This window comes from Anas platyrhynchos, chromosome 6 (assembly GCF_047663525.1).
Source record: "Anas platyrhynchos isolate ZD024472 breed Pekin duck chromosome 6, IASCAAS_PekinDuck_T2T, whole genome shotgun sequence".
NCBI classification, from domain to species: domain Eukaryota; kingdom Metazoa; phylum Chordata; class Aves; order Anseriformes; family Anatidae; genus Anas; species Anas platyrhynchos.
In genome coordinates, this window is record NC_092592.1 from 3,145,460 (window position 1) to 3,169,596 (window position 24,137).

Consider the following 24,137-nt stretch of genomic DNA (forward strand, 5'->3'; position numbering starts at 1 on the left):
ATATGTTTATATATATGTTTATATATATATATATATATATATATATATAAACAGTAATGACAAAAGAGCCTCACAACATTTACATCCATATCTTTGTTTTTTTCTTCTTCCTCTTCTTCTGAATGTTTGTGTAGAGTCTGCTTCCAAAGAAAAAATGTTGATGGCTTTATTTCCTCTTTCACATAAAAGGAATATTTAATGCAAGAGGCTATCACTGAAAATTGCAGGTTCTGACCATCTCCTAAATTCCTGGTTTTATGCGTGTCTGAGTATTAAAAAGAGTAGCCACTGGGTGGCTGCTGTGGTTGAGAGAATAATGAAATTCTTTGTAATGGTTATAGCATGACATTCTCTTTCAGAGTAAAGAGTGCTGTAGTGGATGAAGATCTTCATTTTCTTCTGTTATGGATTGTCCTATCATATAAAAGAATGCGTTTTATGTGATATAAAAGTATCTTTAAAAATGTATTGGAACTCTGAGAACCCACTTGCAAGAATCTAAATGATTTTCACTTCATTCTTGAACACGGCTAAGTGCTTTAGTTGTTATTACTGAATATGATTTCATCCTGTAATTAAGTAATTCAGTGTGAGGCTAATAAAAGTTGTGTTTTGCAATTTGTGCATAAGAACAACAGAAAATATCATGAGAATCACCTTGACTAATTTTAAATTAATGAAATAACATTATCTTTAATGCTTTGCTGAAAGCAATTTGCAAATTATGTTAAAAAAACAAACAAACAAACAAAAACATAATGGGAAAGAGTAGTTTGGGGGTTAAATAGTAATTAGTAAGATTAGAATAGTAAGACGGAAATAAAGGATCAGTGCCTTAAAAGATGTCAGGGTAAAAACTTCCATTCTCTAGAAGGACATTCTTTCACTTAAAAAGAAAATTTTGGGTGTCTAGTATGGAGGGGGACGGTAAGCTGGTAACAATGTCACTACTAGCAAAGACTGGTACTTGGAACAAATGACAATTATTTGCTCTAACGAGTAATTGCCCAAGATTAGGAAAGGTGCTGGGGCTATATGGGTGAAATTATTTTAATCCCCTTAATAAATAAATAAATAAATAAAAGTTAAAAAGGAAACAAAAATCACTTCAAGATTCATTTAGAATACCTGACTACAAGGTAACATTCAACGAAATCAAGCTCTTCATGATGGATAGATTCCATTGCAATCGTGTAATCTTCAAATTGAGAGTGGAAAAATAGTAAAAGAAAGTGTCAAAAATGAGACTTCGGAAGAAGTAATGAATTCTTTTAAACTAACTTAGTACTTAAGAAGACTTAAAAAAAGAAAATGGCAAATGTAGTAAAAATAGCAAAAGAGTAATAGGAGAAATGGCAAGGGAAAAAGGAAGATATAAATACTGATAATAGGGATAACCAGATATGTAACTCCATTGAAGAATGGATTTGATTATTAATTAGTTGTGGTCAGCATGCCACTATAGAGGTGTTCGTGTGGAATGGGGGAAGTCTCATAGACATAGGAACATATGTCTAGACATAGGAACTTGATCTGCTTGAACCCCAGCTCTATAGGTTAACTAACGAAAGTAATTACAAAAATTAAGATGATGTTCAGAGAAAATAGAAAGGAAGCTAAGATGTGTGGTCAATAACATTGTTTCTTGAGTCAGTGAAGTCTGGAAGAGATACTAAGGAATTTCTGAGGAGGTAGTTTTTGGAAACTGTAGATCTCTCTAACAGTATTAAAGGGAAAAAAGTAGATAGGAGTGTTCACTCTAGTCATATATGACATTTTAGCTTTCTAAATATGGATTATGGGGAAAAAAAGGGTAGTAATAATCCAAGAGCCTAGGTACTGACATTCAACCAGTATCTTCATTGATTTCTTTGCCATGACAAATCTGATATTGAGGATTAAGAAAAAAATTAGGAAAAAACAAAAGAACTTTAGATCCTATGATTCTTCATTGATTTGCTTTAACTTAAATGGGTAAACAGGAAGAGATCTTTAATGCCCTTGGTTTTTAAAGGGCAAACTCAGAGAAATGAAATATTTACAAATACAACACTGAGGAGCCCAAATACTCAAAAGTGAGACATAAATTCAACATGAAAATTTGTTTTTGTTCCCAGAAATGTAAGTTGAAAGAGGGCCTGCAGCTGTCTGAAGAGTACTGACTTCCAAAAGGGTAGTAAGGAAAGAGGATGTGAGAATCCCAGAATCATAGAATGGTTTGGTTTGGAAGGTACCTTAAAGATAATTGAGTTCCAAGCCCCCTGACAAGGGCAGGGACACCTCCCTGGTGCCCAAGGACCAGGTTGCCCAAGGACCCATCCAGCCTGGCCTTGAATACTTCCAGGGGTGGGGAAGTGTTCCACATCTTCTCTGTGGGTAAGTGCATCCACAGCTTCTCTGGGCAACCTGTTGCTGTACCTCTCCACCCTCAGAGCAAATAATTTCTTCTTTATATCTAAACTAAGCCTCCCCTCTTTAGGTTACTCCTTGCCTGTAAAGCAATTCCGTGTTTCTCTTAGATAAACATTATTTTACCTAAAGTTACTTAGTAATGCACCAGGAATTTATTCAAAATAGTATATTGCTTTTTGTGTGTACTAATATTTCTAACTAATTTAAAATTTATGTACTTCCTTGCAGTAAACTTACGTTTTGTCTTCTAATCTTTTCTAAATGAAACATATTTGGTAAGGTGTCACCCTCAGCTCTGTTTCCAAGCAAGTGTTGGAAATAGGTGGAGAATTCATTCAAAATTTTAGTAAACTGCACCAATTTTGTGATTCTGGAGATGAATGAGGTTAACATTATTTAAGAGAGAACATGGTGAAAGCAGTATTGGACCATTTGCATGGAATTGCTGAAGTGCCTAAATTCTCCATACAGATAAGAATGTTTGAAATTGAATGGTTTTCACACATGCCAAATAGTGTATGCATGACTTCCCTGCTTAAATGCTTTATGCTTCCTGAAATTTGGTGACTTGTTGCCTCTTCAGGTGTAGGTAGAATATGTGTTGTTCTAAGACATTAGAAAACAAGAAGAGAAATTATTTTTGTGCCCTTATTTCCTTTGTTGGGGAAAGGGGCATAGGCCAGTAAGATTCTGAACAACTGAAATGTTAAAGCTTGTGGGCGTTGCAAAAAAATGACTACATATATAAGTCTTTGCAACTGTTTGGAGCTGCTTTTATGAAAATGGTAATATACAATGAGAAGTAGTCCATGGAAACTAGTGCCTAGAACAAAAAGCCAATGTATTTTTCCTTTATTATATAATGTTCAATTATATGTGCCCGATAGCCATCCTGTGCAAAGAACATATCAAGAGCTTTAAACAAAATCTGATTATAGTTATATTCAAAGCTATTAGAATTGATTTCAGAAAAGCTCTCCATGACATTTACAGAGCCATTTGCAATTCTGGCTATAGCGGTGGGGGAGGGGAGGGGACAAAGAGATTGTGGTCTCCTAGAGTACACAAACCTTTACAAAATCTTTTCTTACTCTTTGCTCCTATGAATCTCTGTGGTCAGTAATTCTGAGAAATTCCTTTGTTACCATTAAGATGGCCAATCCTTTCAGTTCTCTGAAGTACACTTGTCTAAAGCTAAACCCGTAAGTATAGACTATGTTAGAGGGAGGACTGCCATTTGTCTGGAAAATAGGAATTAAACCTGTGTTATCCTCATTGCGTTCTGTTAGGGTTTCTAGAAAAGATAGAAACTGCAAACAATTCAGCTTGATTTCCATATCTGTGTGGACATACAACAGGTCAGGTGCTTGGTAATTCCTTATTTTGTAGCTCAACCGTGCATACGAGAGAAACTGACTTCTTACCAAGAGACACAAATGCATGATGTATCTAACTTCAAAACTGCTCACTCAGAATTAATTTGCTGTTTGCTAAGAAATGTGCAGATGCATATGGAGTTCGTCTTTTTTTTTTTCCTTTCAGTGCCATGAGCACTAGGTTAATTGAGGTGCTGGGTACTATCATTTAAATGTTAAAATTGCATTGTGGTTATCTTCTTCAACAAAGATATGTGCCTTGATGTAATAAACTTGGCATGATATTTAATTGTTTGTAATAAGTGTGGTAAAATCACGGTCATTCATATTTTACAAAATCACAGAATCATCTAGGTTGGAAGAGGACTCCAGTATCACCTATTCCAACCTCTGACCTAACACTAACAAGTCCTCCACTAAACCATATCACTAAGCTCTACATCTAAACGTCATTTAAAGATTTGTTACAGAAAATGTCCAGTGCCGATCCATTAAAAAAAAAAAGTAATAAAAAGGTGTGCTTGTATATATATGTATTTAATAGTGGAATTTTAATTTGCAAGTGTAATTATGCAAATACCCAAAATATATTTGAAGGCTTTAAACTTATGCTGGCTTCGTATTTTTATAGCAAACTTTAATCTGAAAATAGACACAGCTCACAGCCTGTTAATACAAATATATCTTCATCAGTATTAATTTATCTTCAATCCATCCATGATTCTTTTTAATTTTATTGTCCACTTCCCATCCCACAGTTAGAAAGACATAGTCTAGAAATGAAAAATTGAAAACAAGTGGTCTGGAAATTAAAAGTTGTGCTTAGATTGATCATAGCAACTATTAAAGAAGTTTCCTATTATTGTTTTTAAGACGTTCATGAAAATTTTAACTTCCATGTTTAAGGTTTCCATGATTTGTCTACTGTAGCATGCAGTAGGCAAGCAAGCATATTGTCCTTATCATTCTGCTTTCTCCTGAATAGGCAGAAGGCACGGTACAAAAACATACCTGGTACAAAAGGCTTGACAAGCAGAGATAAAACAAGGCACTTACAAAGTTATAAGTTGAGAAAAGTAGTATTGCAGTAAACTGACTGCTCCACCTGATCCTCCTGTGCACATCGGATTACTTGCAAACTAGCTGGATGCAGACGTTCTGTGTCTGAAGAAACAGATTGTTCTACCATTTTCTGAATTTGTATTGACCATGTCTTTCATCTTCATTTTATGACGAGATCAGTTGACTGGACTTAAAAAGGTCTAGGAGCTAATGATTTACCTTAAAGGCTTTCCATCAGAGCTGTTTTTTTCCTGGTGGCTACAGCCTGTTGCCTTTTTTTTTTTTTTTTTTTACTGCTTGTAGTGAATTGAGCGTCCTGCCCTAGAAGTGAAGAATGGGAGATAGTTAGAGAAAGAATGAAGTGATAAACTGTTCCCTCCTTGTCACATTCATCCTGGTTTCCTAATAAGGGACTTTTTAAAACTGAGCCTTGCGCTATTGTGCATCAGGAAGAGATCTAAGCAACCAACAGGTGACATACGTAGAAGTTTGCTGTGGTAAGTGGAAAGTTTAAATTCGTGATTTAAACTTTCTGGCTCAGCTCTGGCCAGCAGCCAGAACCTTTTGGAGCCGGCCGGAGCTAGCTCTGCTCTGACACGAGGCAGCTGCTGGGCTCTGCTCACCCCTGCAGCCAAACCCTTACCATGTGTACCCAGTACACAAAGCTTGGCTGGAATGCTACAGTACAGTTCCAACAATTCATAGAATCACAGAATGGTTTGGATTGGAAGGGCCCTTAAAACCACCTGGTTCCACCCCTTCTGCCATGGGCAGGGACACCTCCCACCAGACCAGGTTGCTCAAAGTCCCATCCAGCCTGGCCTTGGGCACTGCCAGGAATGGGGCACCCACAGCTCCTCTGGGCAGCCTGTGCCACTGCCTCACCACCCTCATAGTGGGTGAAATTTGTTTAATGCACTTCTTCACAGATTTAGTCTTAATTTCTGACTCTGGGATTAAAGCTACAGCTGCCTAGAGGAGCCTGCTAAAAATTGATCAAGGGAACTGTCATCATCTTTCTTTTTCTCTTATGAAGTATGTATTTCTGTATGGACACCATTGGCACACAGAGATGAGGTAGGAATGGAGCACAGATGTGATAAAACTTCAATTAAAAGCAAATTTCAAGCCTTAGGAGAGGTGATACTTTGGGATAGGGTGCGTGTGTTTTTCTTTCTTTGTTTTTCATGAAAAGCAGGTAAAAACACTCATATCCTTATGGACAGTACTTAATAAGTTTATCTTTTTATTTGACGTGAGGGTATGGAACTGGATTTAATTTTTTTTTTGACCCATACAAGTGACTGGAAATTTTGGTACAGTTGCCAGAGACAACATCTGATTTTTTCACTGGTCTCTATTGCAAATTATATTTCCATCAGAGTACTTTTCATGACGAATTGTTCATGAAAATGATTTCAGGAGGTAGAGCACCTGCTGAAGTCCTGCATTGCATATTAATGTAAAGGCGACAGGTCTTGCAATTCTTGTGTGATGTTCAACTCTGGCAACATGCAAACTGCTTTTTGTTAATGAATTGTGCTAAGTAATGCTTTACTCTTTTATGTATGTAATTATTAATATGTAAATTACCAATGCAGGTTGGCAGTTTGGCAGAGCAAGACCTTTTTATAGTTTGTCTTGTTTAGACTGAAGAAAATCAGAGGCAGTTATGGAAAAAAAAGGAAAATGGCTGAAATATATAGTTGCAATAGTTGTAAGCTGTGAGTAGGCATGAAACATTAGTTAAAATACATTAAATGTTTACTTAGTCAAATAGTGACTTCAGTCATGCAACAGAATGGTTCCCTGCTAGTTCAATAAATCTAATGAGGCAAAGCAGTACCTTTCCTGATGTTACTGGTTTACAGCCATTCAAAGGATACTACAGTGAGCAAATGGCTACTTCATTTCTTGATGCCAAGGACATTTAGCATAGCTAATGAGGGACCAAGACAAAAAAGGCTGTAAATTATTTTTGACGATTGGAGCTCCTGGATTAGTGAAAAACTAAGAGTTAAATCTCGGTGTCTGTTGCAGGAAATCTGTGCTTTTGAGTCTGTTCTTGTTTTAAATATTTATTGCCATATGAAATCAGGCTATGTCTAGCAAAAACATTGGAAGACTTGCAGAGAAGCAGGATCCAGAAAGATTAAAAATTTGGGCAAGTGCTTGGGTTATTGAAAGACCAAAGCAAATTTTGTCTGTAGACTTTCAGACTTTGGAAAGAGTTCAGTTACTTTTTGTTTGTGATTGCTATTTTCTGTCTCTTAATGAAATAAAATAGAAATCCATGTGTTCATATGAGATGTTAATTTGCATGTAATTATGAGAAATAATGATTCAGAACACTTCGAATCAAAAACAGTGATAGGATTCAAGTTTCCATAAAAATATCATCTTTAAGTGGTAGTTTTAATTCCAGGTTCTTTGCATTTCAATATGAAATATAAGACTTTACATCAGAGATTTTACATTACTTTACAAGCTATGTAATAAGTTGTAATAAAAACTTCCCATTTAAAAAAAAAAAAAGAAAGAAAAAAAAAAATAAAGATAACCAGCTGATGCATTGCCTGAGTACATATTTTCTCAGCCATTTGCCTCATTTTATGTACAGCTTAATATGTATTTTCTCTCTACTTTGTCTATAAATATATATTTTCATATCCATAAGAATATACTCATGTTCTTAGTAAATGAAGGCATGCTTTCAATAAATTGAATGTCCAGCTGGCTGAAGATTTAAACAGAAAAAGGATACAAGAAGATATTTGGTAGATAAACATGTTCTTGTTTAGTCTTTTTTGATACTGATTGTTTAGAACTCTGAGTGCTTGCTTATGCTAGCTTTGGGCTGTTCTTCAAAAAGTCAATCAGCACAGTCTAGATGGTGGCTTTGATCTTTGTTTTTATATTTGTTTTAAGAGACTAAAAGACACGAAATTTGTGATTACATGGTTTGTGAGATCATCCCCCCCTCCACACATTATCCACAGATGGTTTAAGGGGACTAAAGAAAGGCTGCCCGCCTGAGGTTTTGACATCTTCATTATAGTCCCAGCAGGCTACTTTATAAACATCAGCATTTTTGCAGTTGTTCTTGCAGGTGCTTAAAGGAGATTGTGGCCTTTCACCTAGCATAATCAGCTTCCTTTTATTTCACAACATTTACTATTCCTTTGCATAGCCTTATTGTTTTTACACAGTGCTCTTAAAGGAAAACTTAACGAATTATTCCAACACCTGCTCGCCACAAGGCAAACACTGATCTTCGTGTTAGTCCTATGAGAGCTTACCACAGCCTCCCTAAGGCACATTTATCATGCAACTAGACGTCATCAGTCTCTGAAGGAATGTGATAGTGACTTGCTTACTTTCACATCGTGTGTCATCTGCACTGTGCAAAATTTACATTTCTAAACTTTGTATTTTATAGTTCAGTAAATAATAAAACCAAATTTTACAGACTTTTGGCAGAATATTTCTTAGGTCCAAATCCTTACATTTTAAATCACCTAAATTATGCTTGCTGCATTTGTCTGTTGCTTTTATGCATATCATTTTCCCATGTTTCTAGTTATGCTTCTCTATGCTTTGGATAAGTGGATAAGTATGATAATCAAAGTTTGTTTGTAATTTAAAATATTTATCAGCATGAAGAGTGATGCAATCCATTTTTTCCAGATGTGCCAACCTATGCAAAATAATTCTGTTGATCAGTGAGGATTCCTGATTATGTTCAGTGAAGGAAGATAAATGAGAAAATGCTGATTCTTGGATCACTTCTGATTCAGAGATAATAAAAGACTTTTGAAACTTTTTTGTCTGTATAGCGACTGATTCATAGGCAGCCCTGTAATAAAACCGCAAGACCTTACCATCTCATGGGTGGGTTTTTTTTAGCTGTATAGATGAAATATGCTTATGTGGTTTCAAATGAATAGGCAATTGTCTCCACTAGAACTTGCAATGACTTGAACCTCTCTGTAGAGTCTCAGTAGGGAAGACAGATTTTGAAACGTAAATAATCAAGCAGGAGATCGGGTTTGATTTCACAAGCCAGTATTGTGGTCTCTGTGTTTGTAAGTAGTGTATTTGTTAAATGGTAAAATTAAATGCTTGGTTAGTTTGTTTTGTTGTATTAGAGAGCATGAACAGAACAACTGAGGCAGGTTTTGCTCTGTTTCTGCGTATGAGACAATTATAGCAATTTGTAAGAAATGTCAAGCTTGAAAGTGTTTGCTTACTTGTTAATAGCAGGTGATGCTCGTAAGTTATGCATCCTAGAAAAGGTGGATAACACTGTTGCACACTGTATTGGGGGGGTGGGGTGAGAGAGCGGTTGTGGTGTTTGGCTGCCTAGCACAGTAGAACCACCACACACACACAGATTTAAGGTTGCATGATAAAGTGGGCTTCTTTATCTAGCTGTCTCTGAGCATACATATTTTAACACATAAACATGCTTTTCCATGAGAGTCATCAGGGGTTACAGGTGATTTCAAGGAACTCAGAAATGTGCTGTATGAGAATAACGCCAGAGGGATCATTCTGTTCAGAGAAAATCTAAGAGCAGGAGGTCTAGAATTTAATCCCTAACTAGAAAGTAGAAAATAAAACATTCGATACTGCAGACTGTAGGTCAACTTTTGTATAGCAAGAACAAGAAAGGTGGATGGCTTGAGAACTTCATTTTTAGCGACAGACTTGTCTAATCAAGAAGTCAACAAAGTGACAAAAATAGGAAAAATAGAACAAATGGAATGTACTTAAAATAACATGATTTTGAGAACAGCAACAACAACAACAACAAAAACACAAAACAAAACACAAAAATGTGAAAGAAATTATTTAATTGCCAGTGCTAGAATAATATACAAGAATTAGATTTGTTTATTTATCTGCTTAATAACAAACTAACTAGAGAAAAAAACTAACTGAGAGAAGGAATGTTTAGCAAATTTGTTTCTCTGATGAATGAACAGGGCTATAGCCCTGGTAATGGAAGTGCTCAGCATTGCTTTTTTTCAAAGTTCAGCTTTGAATTTTAACTGAATTACTCTGGCCAAGCCCCCAGATAGTTGATCCCCAGTGTCTCAAAAGCTACAAATGAACATGATCAGAGATCTAGAAATCTTTATCTGCTAGGTACAAGTGAATGAATTGCAGCTGCTTAGTCCAAGAAGTTTAGAAAAACTCTGAATATTTAGAAACATAGATATTTGACCATAAAAAAGTCTGCTACACAGAGAAAGGTGTCCATTTCAGATTTGGGCAATGTATTTTAAGATATGTAACAGATATAAACTGAAAGAAAGAACTTCAGACAACACTTCAGGAGAAAAAAAATATATATATAAAAGTAATGGAATCATACAGGAATGGGCTACATGTGTCCATGAGTTTTTAGAGTTTTTCCTACCAGAATTCTAGAAATATCATTGTCAGGACTATCTAGAGATACAGCTTTTCCTGTCATAGTGCTGAGAAATGAAGCATGTGAAATGCTGAGGTCCCTTTTAGTGTAATGTGAATAAGTAAGTGGCCTAAACCAGAATGTTTTCTAACTAGAAAAACTTTTTTTTTTCCCTTGAAATGAAATTGTTTCCATCTTTGTGAAGCCATAGGAATAATAATAATAATAATAATAATAAACGAAAAAAAATCAAAAATTCAAAAAATTCAAAAGTTCAAATTGTAGTATACCAATATTGGATGTGTAATTCCCCAAACTCAGTCATATCATTTGAACCCAGGACAGTGTAGCAAACTAAGTGAGTTGATTCTTGTGAATTGTTTGTTCATTGTTTGATTTGTTGGTTATTTTTTAAAATGACTTCAAGCTTTGGAAGTCAAGATTAGAGTCTTGGTTAAGTTATGAAAACAGGTTTCAAAAGTGATTTGAGAGGAAGTGCAAGTGTGGTCATGACAAGTTGCAAATTTTATTTTTATTTTTATTTTTATTTTTATTTTTATTTTTATTTTTATTTTTATTTTTTATTCATCTTGCTTTATTAAATGTTTCATTTTCTTGCTTGAATTCATGTCTGTGTGCAATAATATCACAACATAATTCAGTTGTAAATTTAAGTAGTTTCATGTTACTGCTGTCCTTGTATTTTATGTAACAACTCCCTCTTTGCTAAGAAGGTTGTTGAATTAAAAACATTAACAACAGAGAAATGACACACCTCCACATTGCAAAAAGTAAAGAATATCTGTAGAAATCCTGAACTTGAGTTGTTTGTCCTGTACCCATACCATGAGTGACAAAAGAAAATATGCCATTCAATATGCAGAATTCAAGAATGGCTGACCCTTTGTGTAAATAGGACCTCTTTATTCAGGCCTCCAGAAATGTAAATACACTTAACCATGAGCAGAAAATAGATTTGCTATTCTGAAGTTTGAAGTGGCCTTTAGCATATCCCTCACATTGTTGAATTTTAGTTATTAGCTATAAAATTTAAGCTTTGTAGCATGATTAACACAAAAGGTGCCATCTACTGCAAGGCATAAAACTAATTCCTAGTTGCTGCCATGATAGAATAAGGGATGATAGAATAAGGGATTGATCAGTGAGATTCTTGAAGACAAGTACTGTGGGAAGAATTATTTTTTCATGCAGATACGTGTTTGTACATGCACACACACACAAATTTATCATGAAAGGATGCTTATATTTTCTGAAGCAAAGGATTGTTTGGAAGTATTTATTTTCTCTTAAAAAAAAAAGCTCAATATGAATTTGAAATGGCTGTATAACTGGCATAATCCAGCAGTAGTCTCAGTTTTAAGAGAATATAATTCTTGCCTTTAAGAATATAATTACATTTTCAGTCAAAATAAAACTGAGTGCATGTGTAGAGTTTAGAAACAAACAATTTTGTTTTAAAATCTTTATTATGAAAGCTTTGTTAGCAGCTTCCTGGTTGAAATTGTAGCAATATTTTCAATTAAAACAGGATTCAAATCTTACTGTTTCATGCTTCAATGACATTTGACAGGAAATCCAAAGTTCCAACATGCTAGATCTTCAGAAGCGTAATGTATTTTCCAGTTAAATTTATTTTTAGTAAACTATTTTCTCTATTAGAAGAAAAAAAATTCTTCTGTAGAAGTTCACAGTGAACTCATTTGTGGATTTGTGGAGGTCTGGCATAAAATCTCATGCATATCCGTATTCATGTATTTCAGGTAATCACAAAACAAGCTATAACCACATTAATAAGCCAGTAGCCATTACTTTGCATGTGCAGAACCTTTTAGAAAGGTCTTTGGAGAAAGGTGTTGCTAAGGCCTTCCCTTCTGCCCACTGCCAGGACCACAGCTGCAGAGATGTCTCAGATGGTTTCCAGGAGGCTGGCCCTGGAACAGTGCTCTCCTGCTTTTGCAGGATGCTCTTTTCTAAGCCAATTTAAAATGTGGCTACAACCTTTTCTGCTGAGAGTTCGAGACATCATCCTCTTTTGCTTCTTAGTCTCTTATACCAGGTAGCCTATAATTCCCTGGAAATGGGAGTAATAACTCTCTTCATGGCAGACTAGCTGAGATTTACTCAGACCCTGCTGTTTGAACAGCTACTGAGGCCTCCCACAGTGTGAAAAGTGCATCTCTGCTTGCACAGTGTGTGACTGCCATTTGTGTTTCCATCCATGTTTTATCCTCTTCTTCCTTCACTTATGGCCTCTGTTGCTTTACAGACTTGGGAGAAGATGGCAAGAATAGTTAAAAGAAGGGAATTTCAGGCAAGGTAAGTTGTATTTATTAACTCAGAGGAATGCTGCGTTTCTTAAAAGAAGAGCATTAGTTACTGCTTTCACAAGGGATGGCCTAGCAATTGCACCAGCGTCCTATGCCAGGCAATAAGACCTTCAGAAAGGATAGTTTCTGAGACAAACTGGGAGGTGTAGGAAGACACTAGCTCAGTATTTGTAAATCGTTGTACTCAGACTAGTTGTTCACTGGGGAAAATACTGCGTAGAACCGAAAGACAAGGATTAGATTGCCTTCTGCTTCCAAGACTGCAAGTAATAATGTCATTAAATGGACTTGTGAGGAAAAGTTGATGTTAAGTTACATAACAAGGTTCAGGTAAAGCTTTCCACAAGAAGTTTATAGAAAAGAATATGCTAAGCAGATGCTGTTAGTATGAAGTATTAGTTGTGGTGGTGATGGGTGAAGATTCGTGAAGAATGACTGAGAGAAATGAAGCAGAAACAAAGCTTATTTTTATATTGATGACTACAAATATTTAATGATTGTTATTCCATTCCTTCCCCAAAATGTTTTCAAAAAACTAAAGCAAGCTATGGTTCTCAGTTTCTTCTAGATGATGATGATGATTTGATGAGGAGAGCCAAAACTTTTAAGATTTTGACTTTAAATCAAAGATCAAGAAACTTCCTGGAAATGAAGAAAAAGGAGGAGGAAAACTAAGAGATATTAAGAGACACAAAATGCAACAGGGAAAGATATATTGAATTTTCTGTGCAAGCATAAATTCCTCCTAATTAATGTAAATGTATTAGAAAACGCACTAAGCAACAGTATTTGTATAATAAATACTGCTATTCTTAAGCATTTTTGTTAATAACAGAAGTAAAACAAAATTCTGTGGTAACAGAGTAGAAGAAATGAAGCTACAGAAATAATAAATTTCCCTTTTAATTAGTTATACATGTATTGGTGTGGAGTAAAGAAGAGAGCATTGCAAGTTGGATTTTTTTTTCCCATAACTTTATCATTTCGGTTTATAACCGAAGGCATATGTCCTTTACGCACCGGCTTCCTCTTTTGTGTGTTCTGTGTTACTATGTTACTGTTTTTAAAATGAAGGTATGTTTATCTGGAAATGCTTGAAAAGTAACAGTACATTTGAATAAAATTGAGTAGTATATTCCAGGGGAATTTTCTTCAACAGTACAAAGAGACTGTTTCCAGCAAAAAAAGTTGAGAAATGAGACTGAACTATCATGTCAGTTGATGTCTGTGCAGAGTGAATCTGCTTATTCTGTGTAAATGACTGCAGAGGTAAGGTTTTCCAAGTTAGGACAGCATGATAGAATCAAACTCTTTTCAGCTGATGGGGTAATATAAAAACAAAAGCCTACCTCATTCAGATTAGTTTTAAAAGATAAAGCTTGAAGTGCACAATTGTAGAGCAGATTCTCACTGTCTAATTCAGTGGTGAAATCACAAGACTAGCATGTTGGGACTTCCCAATTATCTTTCCACATGCACCTTGTCATGGCCAGCCTAGGTGGCAGTTCCATGAGCAACTCTGCCTTTGGAGCCAGCTGGGGAAGTGTCCTGAGAAGGGACTGTGCAGATAAGATGCTTCATCTTCTGGCATGCTGTGGTACAGAGTTTCCTGTTACACATTCACCATACATGCTCAGTGCATACTGTTAACAAGATTTAGAGATTTCAGTACCTACAAAGTGCCTACACTTTATTTTATGTAATAAATTTATCTAGCAATAGCTCTGATTTGGTAAAGTGTTTATATTTAATTAGTATTAATTAATATAAACTAGATTATTTTTAAAATGTACATTATAATTGAAGTAGATGGGAAAGTATGTAACAGTGAAATCTTGTGACATTCTCTTGACAGAGCAGTGAACTTTTTCATGATTTGCTGAATCATCGTATTTTCAGTTCTGTCCTGACACAGCAATATTCTGAGGCTGATTATCATTACAGCTACTGCTGGTAAGCACAGACTTGGAACTTGTGGTTCTGTGGCATAGATGACTGTGGGAGTGATATGAAGGACCTGTTCCCTTTTTGTTGCTCATTTCTAGTAATTATGGCTCAAAAAAAATTCTGTTCTTTCCAACAGGAAAAAGACAGATGTACCCTTCATTCCTTTTCATTCCTTTTCAGTGATATCTAAAAAGAAATTCAGTACTCTGCAGTAAAGTGACTGTGGACTGTTACTGTTTTGTCAAGTTCTAGTAATTCTTTGGCTTGACCCTTTCAAATATTCATAATGAGTGTTTTTGTTTGTTTGTTTGTTTGGTAGTTATTATTTTGCATATACATGTATGTTGATGTTTTATTTTTTAAATATCAGGAAAGCATATAAGTTTTTGGTCGTATTCCTGTTTCAGCTTTTTGCATTTTACAAGGTGAAGGTGAAACTTTAGTAAGGTAGAACACACTTTGATTTAGAAGATATCTAGGTTCTACAAAATGCATAGTGTCTGTTTATTGAAAGATGGAGTGTAAGCCTTCATTTTGCTTCCAGCTGTCTTATGATGAGACTGTCTTCAAAACAGTGATTTGCTGGCTGAGCTGACAGGAGACATAAACATGCATAATTATTAATGAATAATTAATAGAGATAAATGCACACATAATTATCTGTAATCTGTTCTTTGAACATGGATCCTGCTTATAACTGAAAATAACCACCCACCTTCCCTAGAGTGTCATAATCTGTTATTTATGGTGCTAGTAGAGAAGGACATACAGTGCCTTGGGTTATAGTAACACTTATAGTGGGTGGCTGTGATATAATATTTATTAGTACCTTGTGATTTTCACTGTGACAGAGAGGAAATTCAAATGGGTCTCTTAATACTTTCTGGATTACCCAATATTCCAGAGGTAGTGGGGATGGAGAGGTGTCATAAAATATGATTATTCCTATCCAGGTTACTCTACAAGCTGTATCATATAGCTCTGTTGTTAACATTTTATCAGCTACTGTGGCCTTAAAACTAAAAATTCACATCAAAGCACTGGTTGCATATACTATCTCCTGTGAATTTTTATGTAACTTTTTTTGTTGCTATTGGCTTGATGGCTTATGTTTATACCAAAGTGTTACTGCTATAGGTGTCAAACAGCCCACTGCAGTTGGCCCTTTCTAACACAAGAGAGTATGCTGGCTTCTTCTTCAGAAGAAGCGTTTCCATGAAGCAAGTCAGTAAATGTCCATATCAGAACTTTGCCCTCTTGCTAATTGTGTATACAGACTTATCCATCCAGACCAGTTTACGTAGCAATTTTCAAAGATTTCTGCTGGTTTCTTTTAGTTACAGATTTTATTTTCATTGTAGCTGATTATTCTAATCATAAAAACTTCCTATTTCTTTTTCTCCATACACATATTCAGTCTGAAACATAATGCTTTTTCCATATTAACGCATTAATTTCTATATTAATGCATAAATGTCTCGAACAGCTGAATATATAAATAAAAAAAACCATTTTTTTTTCTCCCTAAGAATGACTTTGGAAATGAAAAAGTGACTAATACTCAGATTCAAGATTGCCAGCTAAAGAAAGCTCAATTATCTCTACCTCTCTGACAGAAGCCATTTTAAACTGATCAGTGTGAATGCCGACATCCAAATGTACTCATTTAAAACATCTACTTGTTCATCCTAAAACTATATTTAAACTTCTTGTTTTGTGTATTATACTAGTAGTTCTAGTGATCTTACAGATTTTTGTTTGTTTGTTTATTTACTTTTTTGCTCCTCAGCTGTATGTGTATTAAATATCTGGAATTGTCAGACAAAATTTTCCGATTAAATTCAACGCAAAGACTAAGCAAGTAGGATCACAATTTAGTGTTTTTATCTCTAAAAGAAAGAAACTTTCTCCTCTGTAAATATGTAAGTATAATGATTCATATGGGAATGACATCCATTATCTTAGTCAACATTTCACATATGACAGAAGAACAAAATTATTATCAAGGCTAATTGCTTTGTATTTAAAGAGATACACCTAAATATTTATATCAGTACTTACCTCCTGATTCTCTGCTGTTGTTTTATAAATGTATGTAGTTATGAAAACAACAAATAAAGCTGTTTTCTAGAATATATACAATCATAAGTGCGTAATTCCCAGTATACTATAAGGTCTTTTAATTTTGTTTTATTGTTGTCAAATACCACATATGTTTTGAAATCCAATAGCAGAAATGTCAAATTCTAAAGCAACTTTGCAAATTCATGGTTTCACTTTTGGATTGTTTTACTGGGGTACCCTAATATTTCTTTTAACTAAATGAAGAATCTATTTATCAAAATACATACACTAGCTGAAGGATACCTTACATAAATACTAATGGCATCTGAGAGGGCTTTTTTTTTTGCCTGTGTTATTGTTGCTTTGTTTAAATTAGTCAGAGCTATTTAAATTATTTTGAACTGGTAGTAGCATAAAATAGGCCATAACTTGAACGAGTGTGTGCTATGGCAAAATCACAGCTATTGACTATTTAACTATTCCCTTTCAACTATGTGTGCAGTTTCTGTTAGCAAAAATAAATCAAAGTAGGCCTCAACACTTCCAACTTCAAAGGCAAGAACTATATTTATTAGACTGGCTTTCTGATCTCTGTCTATGAACCCCTGGAAATGTGTTTGATATGCAAGCTAATAGGGTAGTGTTGGTTGCCGAGTTCAAAGCTCATGTTTATGATTGTCAAGGGTTGGCTCATATATTTTGTCTTTCCAGCTGAAGGAAGAGTGTATATTTAGTTGTAGTTTGTACCACTGGAAGATCATCTGAGTTGCTTCTCGAACAGATCTGTTTTTATCTTGTCATTGGCTTCTCATTGTGCTGAGCTGAGACAAGTATCAACAGCCAGTGCTTATCAGTTGTGATCAGATAGAATAGGCTGGCTTCAAAACGGAGTTTGTGGTAGTAAGAGGAAGAGTTGTGGGCGTGGTAGAGGCTAGAGATGGACATAATAGGAAAGAAGTGATGAAGATGGCTTTGTGAAATATAGTCATAACATTTTTGGTGAGCACAAGCTGAAAGGCTCTTTTGTATCCAGTCTCACCTGCTATTCTGTGATTCAAGGATCATTGTTCCATTGAGATTACATGGACATTTTTGAGAACTGAAGATAGATGCTATGATACATCTGAGGCTAAGACCATTGATGACAGAATGATTCCATCTGAAGAAAATTCCTATTGCATCATTTTGAAATATTACATGATGCAGGGCAAAGTCAAGTGCTTTAGGCCAGTGTCATCTCCTTCCTTCTCTACCCATGGAAAAGAATAAATTAATTTTTGTTTGGGATACAGCAGATAAAATATCTTAAAATCCATGTTGTATCAAATTCTGTGCAGGAGTAGAGAAAAATGATGCATTTTGAAAATGAAGAGAGGAAATAATATCTATCCAAACATCATATGTTAGAATACAAAAGCACTGAGAACTGCCTTTATATACTGTTAGAAGTCTTCAACTCTTCAGAGTCTGTCCCTGTGGTCTTGCTGTAACACCAATTCAAGGCACAATGCAGGAACTTCTATATTTCCATCACATCAATATGTGTGCTCCTACAGTCCATTTCTATAGTACCAAACCTGTAAGTGGAAAAAATTACGTCTTTGCTGGGAATGTTTGCTTGGACTTGTACAAAACAGAAATCAGAATTATATAATTTGGTCTCTGAAAGACATCTTGTTAACTGTCATATTCAAAGCCAGATCAGTTTAGATTGGCTTGTTAAGTGAATTGTCCAGTCAAGTTTTAATATCTCCAGGGATGGACATATCATGAATATATGGTTGCTCAGAGCGGTTGACTCTTTTTCCAGTTCTTGTTATCTGAGTTGAAAATGATGATTACCAAATATACATATAGCCAGTGGAAGCTGCTATGGTGACTGTCCCAAATTAAAATACTAATTTGTCACATTCCATAGCAGGGCTAGTAGTATAGAAGTATACAGTTGTATTAGCAGAGATTAAGACAGCTAGCAGGCAAGAATCCGTGAAGACTTCAAGTATTTTAACGTAGTTTCCACAATTTGGAAAGGGTTTTCAGTTATCTGAAAGGTTAGTGACTGCAGCATAAGTGCACTGATAATTTTCAATAAAATTTATTTATTTTTTCTGTATTCTGCCCCAAACCAAAGATTGCACTAGCCCCTTTAGAAGGTTAGCTGGGAAGTTCAGATGCAATCATTCGATCATGTTAAATACCATTATTTTGACCACCTTCTGCTGTCAGTCTTTTGAGAAGAGGAAAAATTGAAACAGAATATGAGTTTATGACGTTTCATATTCTGCTGTTTAAGTCTAGCCTGGCAAATATCCACACAGTCCAGATTGGACATTGAGAGTCAGCAAACAATCTACTTTGGTTGTGAAGGTGAGGCTGAATTCTTATGTGCTTCATCTTTTTTTATTCCTGTTATACAAAGGATGAACTTACACAAGAAATCAGTAGAAGAATCAATCAAGTCATTGGTTCTGTATCCAAAAGATTTCAACAGGTAAAAAGTCTGTAAAATGAAATCTTTGTCAAAGGCTGAGGGTGGAAAAACTTGTTAGATGCTCTAAAATGATATGGGGCTGCTTATTGTTGAATGTAACAAAACTGCACTCCGATCTGTTCTTCTGTACTCTGAAGATTTAGAACAGTAATTTATTTCTGTAGGATAAAATACCTCATAATCTGCATAGACCAATATGAAACCTGGTGCCATAGGCCTGTATCTTAGCCAAGTTTGCTCTTCTACAGTGGAGGTCTAGGGTAGATACTGTCCTCAATCTACTTGCATAGATTATCTATCAGAAAACAATCCAGGTCACTTCATTGCACACATTACATTTTGTTTTGTTTTGTTTTGCTTCTTAATAAAAGTAGTTGGTAACTAATTACTCATGAAATAGACAGGCAGGTAGATTAGTTTTTGAAGTCAGAATGACTTCAGTGTGCTGAAGTGCACTAGAAAATCGAGGTACCAGCTTGTTTAAATGAAGCAAACACTGACAAATAGAAAAACCTTTTTAAGTATGGGTAGGACTAAGGGAAGATTCTTTCAAGAAACATGCTTAAAAATGATTGCAAAAACAAACAAACAACAACAAAAAAGCAAACAACAAAAAACCCATCCTGTTCACAATTTTATGTTTGACTTTTACACATCATTAAAAATTTTCCACTTGAAAGATGAGAAGTGTCAAATTAAACCATAACAGTCTGCAAGTACATAAATACTGAATCCGTATGTGCAGATACAACAAATACATTAAAAAATACACAACTTCAGAAACTTGTAAAATCTGTGGTTGTTTTTGTTTTTATGGCCCAGGCTTAGTTTGTACGGGAAAGGAGAAGCCATTTTTCTCTGTCCATTATTTACCTCCTAAAAGAAAGAGAAGAGATACATGGTTTGGGGGTACTGTAAATACGGTAAGAAATTACTACATTCTAAACAAATCAAACGGCTTCTGTGCAGAACTAACTCACTAATCTGACTAGTCCTGTGAGGTGCCTCAAAATAGCAAAGCCTTTTCAGCCTGTTTCATTTTCATGACAGATTTTGTGCTTCAAATACCTTCCTATACTTCACACTTCACAGATTTTGCAGAACTTTGCACCTTCTTCAGGCATTGAAGAAGCAGGTACAATTCGTTCCCTTTTAGATATTTCTTGGCTTTAACTAGCTATTGAAGACAGATTCTGTAAACAGTGTGGGCATGAAGAAGGAAAAGGCTTAAAGAAGGCAGGGCAGGGAGGAAGAGAGTAATGGTTCTGGAAATGCTTCCTTGTATGATGACAGCAGCTTCCTTTCTGTAACTGCCATATTAATCATAAGATTTAATTTAATAAAGCCTTGATAGTATATGTGGAAAAATAAGGATTACATCATAACTTTTATTGCGGCACAAGAAGCAAGAACCTTAGCTTAGCTGGAAGGAGGGAGAGCAAAGTCTTGCTCTTCTTCTTTTGAAAGAAGAAAAAAAAAAGATTCTGGAGGTGAAAAGCCCTACTCTGTTTTAAGATAACACCTAAATTTGGAACTTTTCACATAGTATAATAGTGGTAGATTCAGATCCTGAACAGAGGAAGATTTAGGAACAGCTTAAAAACCAGCTTGTTAGAATGTTCTGATGCACACCACAGACTGCTTTTCTGACAGGGTTGCAGACTGTTACTTCACTACCAGCAGTTTTCTAAAGCTGCAAAAAAAATTTGGCTTTTGAATTGGCCAAATTCCATTTAATGTGAGTAACTCACACAGAAAATGGAATACCAGCCATTTTTATTCATTAATTAAATGAAAGACTTAATCAAAAAAATCTTATGTTATCTGCCTTGAAACATCGGAACTGTAGCAAGACGGTTAATACCAGTACTGGTGACAGTGTGATGTGTCACTGGTTCCTTTTTAGGGTAATTTTGACAAAATAAAGAAATCAGAATTATTAGAAGATTGGAAATTATTTTTTCTCTCCCTTCAGGGGGAATAAATTGAATCACTCTGCCAGCAGTTCTCATTTAATTTCTAAAAAGATTTGATGCCCTAAATTTTGTTGGTGAGCTGTGAATAATTTATGAACCTTATTTATCCTGTGCTTTCTCATGTAAATGGCCATCCGCCCACAGTTTCCTCTGAATTGGATTCTAACCGGATTATCCTTGTTCTTTCTAATTTATTGAGCTAGCATGTAATGTATTTATATAAAATTAGTAATTTAACTACTTCCTTGATGAAAAACATAGCTGCTGTAATTTAATTATGAGTTTTAATCAGGGGAAAAAAGAGCGACCTTTCTAAATGCTAAGGAGCTAGTTTTATTCCTTAGTATCTTTGTAAGATTACAAATCAATTTGATTTAATTAAGCCATATGTTGGAAATATGTTGTTGATCACTAAGTATTTATTTTCTAAAACCTTAAAAGAGCATTTAATAAATTAATTTTCAAAACAAAAAGGTTGTTTTCTTTGAGTAAATTTTGTTGGAAAGCTTAGCATCTGTTTCACAGAAAAAAAAAAAAAAGGTTGGCTTTTTCTTTTGAAACATAGCTTCGTTGTTATTGTTGTTTAATATTTTTTAAAACCTCTGCAGGAGTGATATTTACTTTTTTAGCCATGTTAATGAGATAGCACAAAGCTTCTAGTCTTATGGAAATTTGTTGTAATATTCTAACAACCACCTTTTTATGGCACCCAGAAGTCTGTCACGTGAAGGTTGTTCTTTCATAGGATCTGAATTAATTTCAGGGTAAAGTGCTATCTTGTTTATTGCTCCTTTACTTATTCCTTCCCACCTCCTCCTAACTCTTACAGGACTATGCTTAGATTCAGAGTCACTGCAGCTAAAGTGAAATGGCAAGAAAGACTGTTCAAAGGGTTTTTTTGTTTGTTTGGTTTTGGTTTTTTTGTTTGTTTGTCTCTCTGTCTGTTTGTTTGTTTGTTCCCATATTCTCCTAGTGAATTTAGGAGCCAAACTCAACGCTTAAGAGTATTAGTTAAGGGGTTAAATTTTCCACCTGTCTTATCAACATAGAATGGTTTGTATTGGAAGGGACCTTAAAGATCATCATGTTTGATCCCCTACCATGGGCTGGGATACCCTCTGCTGGACTAGGTTGCTCAAAGCCCCATCCAACCTGGTCTTGGGCACTTCCAGGGGCATCCCATCCACAGCTTCTTAGAGCAACCTGTTCCAGTGCCTCACCACCATTAGAATAAATAATTTCTTCCTAGTACCTAATCTAAATGTACCTTTTTTTTTAAATTTGAAACCATTACCCCGTGTCCCCTTCACTGTACTGCCTGATAAAGAGTCTCTTCCCAGCTTTACTGTAGGCCCCATTTAGGTAATGGAAGGCCACTGTAAGGTCCCCCCAGACCCTTCTCTTCTTTAGGCTCAACAACCCCAACTCCCTCAGCCTGTCTTCATAGGAGAGGTGCTTCCTGCTCAGGGCTGTTCCCAACACATTCTCAGAGAAGGACTAGTGTGTTTACAAAATAATGTATTTAATTTGTAAAGTTAGTAATAGCAATTAAAAATAATGATGCTAACAACTGATTGAGTAATACCAATTAAAAATTTCAGGAAAACTGAGGAAATGTCTCCCTTCCCTCTTTCTGTTTCCATTTTTGCAGGCCTCTTCCTCACTTTTTTGTTTGTTTGTTTGTTTGTCTGGCACAGGAACTCTGTTGCATTCTCAGAAATTTTAATATTAACACTTCAAAGGACTGTGCCTGCTGCAGAGCACTGGAGGTTCTTTTTTTTTCTTTGTTGCCATTGCTAGGCAACATGCTAATGACTAATCATGCTCTATTTTGTTAGTAACGAATGAACAAGACTCCCACAAATGTCAGAAATGAATAAACAAATTTCCTCTATATCATTTTTAATAGGAAGAGTTGATGAGAATGGGTCAAAAACCTTGCTGAAAAAGAATACAAAGGGGAAGAGCTATTCATACAGGCAGGCAACTGGACAGCTGACATCTTCTTACTCATGCCTATGAAATTTGTAGATTATGTACTTCTAGTAAGGCATGGATGTCAATTGCTGGTAGGCACAGAAAACTACTAGCTTAGTAGAGTTGTAGTTAGAGTCCAACTAATATTCAGCTCATTGTGGTTTGCATTTTTTTAAAAATGTGTGTATGTGAAAGAAAGAAAGAAAGAAAGTGAACCCTCAAAATGAACCCTACATGAGGAAAAGATGCAAGTAGTTAGGGAATTTAGAACAGAGCAAATGCAGAAGCATTAATAAATGCAGTTTGTTGTGAAGAAAAAATAAGAGCCTGGAGAATCATCAATACTACAAAGCATCTCTATAAGATAGCCTCTATTATTTCCACTCCTCAGAAGCAGTCTGGTTAGATGATCTGTCACAAACTTATAGGTGTTTATGTTTGGCTTTGGAATCACATTCCTGACCATTGTGCCTAGCAGCCTTCCCTCTTCCCATTCCCATACTTAGAGAGGCATCATTGTTCTTATTTTATGTGTGGTGTAAGTCTACAAGGTTTGGAGGAAAAAGAAAGGGTGAAATAAGCACTTCCACAGTATATGTTCCTCCCACTTCTTTGCTTTGGGATACATCTCTGCTGAAGATTCCTGGTATTTTGTCTTTTGTGTTCTGGGAATCAGCAAATTTGTTGCTCTAATTTGATGGCCCTCACCTTTTCTGTTCAGGTTTATGTGCTGGCAGCCTGAGCAAAGAAAAAATCAGGCTTCACCCCTGGATGGCTTCAGGCAAAGTACTGCTAACCTGTGGACATCAAAAGAATTTTTTCTACAGTGTCCAACAAGCCTTGGTTCAGATGAGGCAGGATCTAAAAGCTAAAGCTGTTGCTTCTTAAATTTATTCCTTATGCCAAAAGATCACTCCTCTTCTGCCTACATCCTTGGCTCCTTGAACATACTACAATATTCTTTTTTTTTTTTTCTTTGCTATTCATTATTGTTCCTTGTGTAGCTTTCTGTCTGAGAAAGTCCTCAGTAGATTGTTGTATGGCTTAGTGTGTCTGCCACTACAT

General features: G+C 35.4%; 1 long non-coding RNA gene across 4 annotated transcripts in view; it reads left to right on the forward strand.

Annotated features, from left to right (window-relative positions):
- LOC119718628 (uncharacterized) overlaps nucleotides 1-24,137 on the forward strand; it is a 50,695-nt gene that overhangs the window by 11,009 nt on the left and 15,549 nt on the right. For 2 of the 4 annotated variants that reach the window (XR_011810399.1, XR_011810398.1), the window contains 2 exons: nucleotides 12,557-12,606; nucleotides 13,176-13,526. This is a non-coding gene — a long non-coding RNA (uncharacterized lncRNA). Of the gene's footprint in view, nucleotides 1-12,556; nucleotides 12,607-13,175; nucleotides 13,527-14,472; nucleotides 14,571-16,093; nucleotides 16,837-24,137 lie in introns of those variants that run through there. The other 2 variants (XR_011810400.1, XR_011810401.1) reach the window with 2 other exon arrangements.